Raw genomic sequence first — 6,000 nt, forward strand, 5'->3', positions numbered from 1 at the left:
TCAGGAAGTTATGTTAGATGGATTCTTTATTAATATCTTTGTAAGACAATTGTAGGTGGCATACTGCAACGAAAACAGCACTGGAGAGATCGAGAGGTGTGAGGGAAATAAGGATGGAGGCACAGCCTTAAGGGGGTTTGAAATACCTGTGTGTCAGTGGAGCTCATGGCCTACATCAAATGTAGGTCCCTATCTAGGGGCCTTGTGTGGCATTGAAAGAGATGAACCAGTGCAGCATGAGAGCTATGGCTGGTGTTGGAAAATGAGGCTCAAACCTAGCACTGCAACGTGAGGGTCCACTGTAAGGTGAGAGGCTCATATCATGAATATGATATAGATCCCTAGGGACCTTATACAGTATGGAGAGAGGTGAACCAGTGCAGTCTGAGGGACACAGCTGGTATTGGACCTTGACGGTCAAGTGCTGGCATTGCATGCTGAGGGCTGTGGACTGGCACTGAATGTTGAAAGCACTGGGCTTTCACTGCAAGGTAAGGTCACTGTATTAACCCTCGATGCTGAGGACCCAGTGCTGTTACAGCCTGGTGATGGTCTAGTGCTGACACTGCAGGGTAAGTGTCCAGTGCTGAAAATGCATTCTGAAAATCACCATGAAGAGACAGTGTCAGCGCACCACTGGCTGTTGTGGAGAGTGGACAGGAGCTGGTCACTTCTCCGCTCCAGTGATTATCAGTCCACCGGCCAAAAAACAAAGAGAAACTGAAAGGGGGCTCATATGCCTCGAAATAACCGCACGCCCAATTGGGACATCAAATCAGCACTGGGCAAGATGTGTGGAGAGCACTAGAATTGGCTGAGCAATTTATAAGCCAATCATAGGTCAGCTCACTCAGTATGGCCTCATTCCATGGTGGTGATTGGTTAGTCTGTACAGCCACTTGATTGGCTACAGTGCTGGGAAAGGAACAATTTAAAATTTGCGAACATACGTGACAAGAATTTTCAATTCTATTAAGGACAAGGAGGCGAAGATTATGCTTTCTCATTTCTTTATTAGAAATGCTCACCAGCTAATTAGAAAACAGTAGATAAAAAAGAAACTACAGTACCCATGAACACCAGGGTATCAAGTGACCAACCATAGAGACCACAGTATAAAAGGTCATGTAGATAGTATCACATCCTCTTTCTTTGGTGAGGAAAAACAGTTCAAATTAAAACAGGAAGTCCAAGAGAAACGTTGAACATCAGGGATAGGAAGACCATCAGCAGCAGCAGTAGTCCACTTTGAAGAACAAAGGACTCAGCAGCAGTAGATCACCGGAAACAGAAGACCATCGAAAAACAGGATAAGCCAGATGGAACAGAAAACCTCTACTTCGGGTCAGAACCTGAAAAGAGACATACAGCCGTAATACACATCCAGTATATAGAATGAAGTCATAAATAGGGGGGGGGGGGTAGAGAAAACAAGGAATTGCACTAAACATAAGTCATATGCAAAAAGCAACAGTATAAATGTATAACATGTGCAGAAAACAATAACAACGGGTGGGATAATCTTCGCCTCCTTGTCCTTAATAGAATTGAAAATTCTTGTCACGTATGTTCGCAGATTTTGAATTCTATGTCAGGACAGGAGGCTCCGGTTATGCTTGTTCAAAGCTGATCCACCACCACAGAAGCAATATGATCAATTGGTTTGTAATAAAAGGTTTTGAACACTGAATCAAAAGACCAATCTGCAGCCTTCATGATGTCAAATAAAATAACACCCCGAGAATGCCTTAGAAGCCATAGCCCCACGTGCCGAATGAGCACCAAAAATGGAAACATCAATGCCAGCTTCAGACATGAGCCATCTAACCCAGCGAGCCGATGTAGCTGGGGTAACAGGGCGAAAAGGCTTCTGCAAAGCAATCAATGGTTGACCATGCATATCTGAACGTAAAGGAGCAGTACATACCTCATAATCCTTGACACATTGAACAACGCAAAGGTTGGGATGATTAGGAAAGGAAGGATAGGTAATCGAGGTAGTATTCGTTTTTGTACGTTTGGAAAAAAGAAAAGTGACACCCTCAGGTGTAAAACTGCGACCTGCCAAGTCCAAAGCACGAACATCAGACACCCGTTTGCAAGAAAAAGGCATAATAACATAGTCAGTTTGGCTGACAGTTGCATACGGGAAAGCAAAGAATTGGAAGGCCAGGCCTCCAAAAACTTCAAAACAATGGATACATCCCATAAAGACACGTACTTAGGACATGGAGGTTTCGCCAGACGAATACCCTTAAGCAATTTGGCAATCAAAGGATGCTCACCCGCAGGTTTACCAGCAATATGAAGATGAGCCGCCGAAATGGCAGAACGAAAGTTGTTGACAGTGCGATAAGCCAAACCGGAGGAAGCAAGAGAGGCTAGAAAATTAATGATCAGGGAGACATCCGCTGAAGTGGGATCAACCTCCCCTTGAACACACCAGTCACACCATCGTTTCCATGACCCTCTGTATCTTTTATGAGTATTGGGAGACCAGGCTTCACTGATAAACTTGGAAGCGTCACGTGAAAGGCCTGGGACCGACCAGCGATCCCCGCAATTCGCCATGCTAGCAGAAGGAGATTGCCTGATAGAATCAGGGGATGCAGATTGCCGAGAGGATCCAGCAAGAGATTCCACTTCTGGGGAAGAAGGAGCTGCACTGCACAACACATCTCCAGGAGAACCGGGAACCACGCCTGAGCCCTCCACAGAGGAGCAATCAGAATTAAGTCTGCCTGATAACGTTTCGGGCAAGCCAAGACCCTGGGAATCATCATGAACGGGGGAAAGGCATAGCACAGAACCGAAGGCCAAGTCTGTAGAAACGCATCCGTGGCCAGGGCTTTCGGATCCAGCCTCCAGCTGAAAAACAGAGGGAGTTGAGTGTTCAGGCGAGAGGTGAACAGGTCTAAGTGACACTGACCTCAGATCCGGAGGAGAGAACAGAAAATGCGAGGATGAAGCCGCCAGTCGCTGAAGTCCCGAAGGTGGCGTGAATTCCAGTCCGCAATCTGATTGTTGCGACCGGGAAGATATTCGGCAATAACAGTGACCTTCTGTTGCAGACAAAAGTGCCAAAAATCTTTGGCGATCTCTGCCAATATCCTGGATTTTGTTCCGCCTAACTTGTTGACATACCGGACCGCCGAAATATTGTCCATGCGGAGAAGAATGCAACAATTGGATCGAAGAGGAGAGAAACACCGGATCGCAAATGATCCCGCCAGGAGTTCCAGGCAATTTATATGGAGAGACAACTCCTGGAAGGACCACCGGTTCCCTGTCGAGACAGGACCGCACCGGGCTCCCCAACCCCACAGACTGGCATCGGACTCTATCACCAGATCTGGAGATGAGCCGAACAGGGCTCGCCCATTCCAGGCATCCATGTGGTCTAACCACCATTGCATCTCCCTCCTCGCTTCCTCTGAAAGAGGAATTAGATCGGAATAGCGAAGGCCTTTCTGAAGATGGCGGATCTTCAAACGTTGAAGTGCCCTGTAATGCAGAGGACCTGGGAAAATAGCCTGAATGGAGGACGCCAGCAGACCGACAACTCGTGCTAACGATCTCAATGACACAGTCTGTCTGGAAATAACCGAAGTCAATTCCCTCTTGATGTACCGAATCTTTTGATTGGGTAAGAGAAGTTGACACGAAAGAGAATTGACCTGGAAGCCCAGAAAATCTATCACCTGCGATGGAATCAAGACTGATTTCTGAGGGTTCACCAGATATCCCAGAGATAGACCACCCCAGATGTATCAAGACTTTGAGGGGACAGTCTGCCATGATTAGAATGTCGTCTAGGTATATTATTAAACGAACACCCCGAGCACGCACACATTCCACGACGGGCCTCAGAAGTTTCGTGAAGCACCAAGGTGCTGATGAGAGGCCGAACGGGAGAATTTTGTACTCGTACCAATTCCCCTGCCAATGGAATTGCAGGAACCGACGATGTGGCTCGAAGATGGGAATCGACAAGTACGCATCTTTGAGGTCGAGGCGAACCATCCAATCCCCTTCGCGAAGAAGATCGCGCAACAGATGAATCCCCTCCATCTTGAAATGTCTGTAAACGACACCTCCGTTGAAGTCCTTCAGATTGAGAACTAGGCGGGAACCGCCCCCTTTCTTCTGCACCAGAAAAACCGTGCTGATGAACCCATGGGGATGGCGAACAGTTTGAATGATTGCCCCCTTTTCCAGGAGAGAATCAATTTCTGCAGAAATGAACTCTTGGTCCTGAAGAGAGAAATACAGAGGACTGGGAGGGTGGGTTTGATTTTGGGGCTGATAAAACTCTATTTTGTAACCCTGAACAGTTTGCAGCACCCAAGCATCTTTGGAGATTAGACGCCAATTGTGCAGAAAAAATCGTATTCTGCCCCCCAGAACCACATCGGAAGCAGGAATCAAGCTCACCTGAAGTGTTGGAATCCTGGTAGACACCTTGATTTCCGCCGGAACGTCCCTTTCTATATTGCCCTCTCCCTTTGCGAGAGGGATAGAAGTGGGAACGGGTGTTGTAGCCTGAATCTTGACCACCGCCTCTTTGGGACTGGAATCCCCTCTGGGAGTTTTGTTGAGAGCCACGGCCGAACGAGCGTCCCCAATGTCGTCCGGCCCTGGCAAAAACCGGTCGAAACGCTCGCCGCAGCGAAGCTTGAGCTTTATCAAGGCCACTGAAAGTTGCCACAAACCTCGTAAGTTCTTTCAAAAAAGGCTGGCCGAACAACAGCCCCTGAGCTACAGGACCGGACTCGGATGATTAGAGCTCTGCTAATTTGGGATCTAATTTGAGGAGAATAGAGCGGCGACGCTCACTGGAAATTGCGCAGTTGGCATTACCCAACTGGCAAATAGCCCTCTGAGACCACTCGATAAGTTCATCTGGGTCAACAAGGGCCGAAGACTCTTTGGCCAGAAACCCGAGATCTAAAACCTTCGTGAGAGGACCTAGCAAGTCCAGCAGCTTGTCCTGACAGGAGCGCCAGGATCTGTCAAGTCCCTTCTTGGGATCCTTGGCGTATTTTTTGAGGTAGGAGACCATCGTGGGATCAATCTCCGGAGTGTCCGCTGAATGGTCGGCGAGATCCGGATGTGGACATTCGGACCGAAGGCGGGCCCTGACATCCTTCTCAAAGGGTTGTCGAATGTGAGCCTGTACATACTCCGCCACAGCAGGGGAGGGAAGCCAGGAAGAGGAATACGGATGAAAGATGTCCGAAGATTCGAAAGTTAGTACGGGAAGATGTGTAGGAGCATCAACATAATGCTCCTTACACGACTTCTTTCGTGGCAGAGGAACATCCTGATCAGTGGAAGTTGAGGAATGAGTACCATCTGTGTCCGTAAAATTGCCGGTGGATGCCGAAGCGCCCACCGAGGGCAAAGTGGAAGACTTATCATAGGCTAAACTTTTGGCCAATTTCCGAAAATCCGACCTATGTGGATTAACTGGTGACTTAGAAGACGAACGTGAGGATGCCAACCAGCCCTGTTGTTTGGCGTATTGAGTCAAATGACGTTTTAAGGGATTGATGGCACAAGCAAGTGCCTTATTAACTGAGTGTTGCACACCCTGGTCCAAAGCCTCGACCAAATCATGCTCCAAAAAGCCAGAGGCGTCATCCTCATAATAGTAGTCAACTTCATCAAGATACTCATCCATAGTGACACAATAGTGTGACAGTAATGCCCACAAGATGACAATGCAGGGGGAGTGAACAACCCCACAGCAAGCCAGCAGCACAGGTAGAACCTGCACACACTGCAAATAATTAAATGTGGAGGGAGGGCTTGCTGCAAAATAGACACTCTAGGCAGAGCCTATGCTTCGTTATACAGCCCAATGCAATATTAATGAGCAAAAGGCGTAAATGGGGCTGAGAACACGAGGCTGTGGGCATGCGGTGTTGAAAAACAACCTTCGTCAGCCAAATCTCCGTGAAAAAACACGGAAAGAAAGCCTCAAAATGGCCGCCGCGC

The sequence above is a fragment of the Triturus cristatus genome, chromosome 3_1, assembly GCF_964204655.1.
Source record: "Triturus cristatus chromosome 3_1, aTriCri1.1, whole genome shotgun sequence".
Taxonomy (NCBI): Eukaryota; Metazoa; Chordata; class Amphibia; order Caudata; family Salamandridae; genus Triturus; species Triturus cristatus.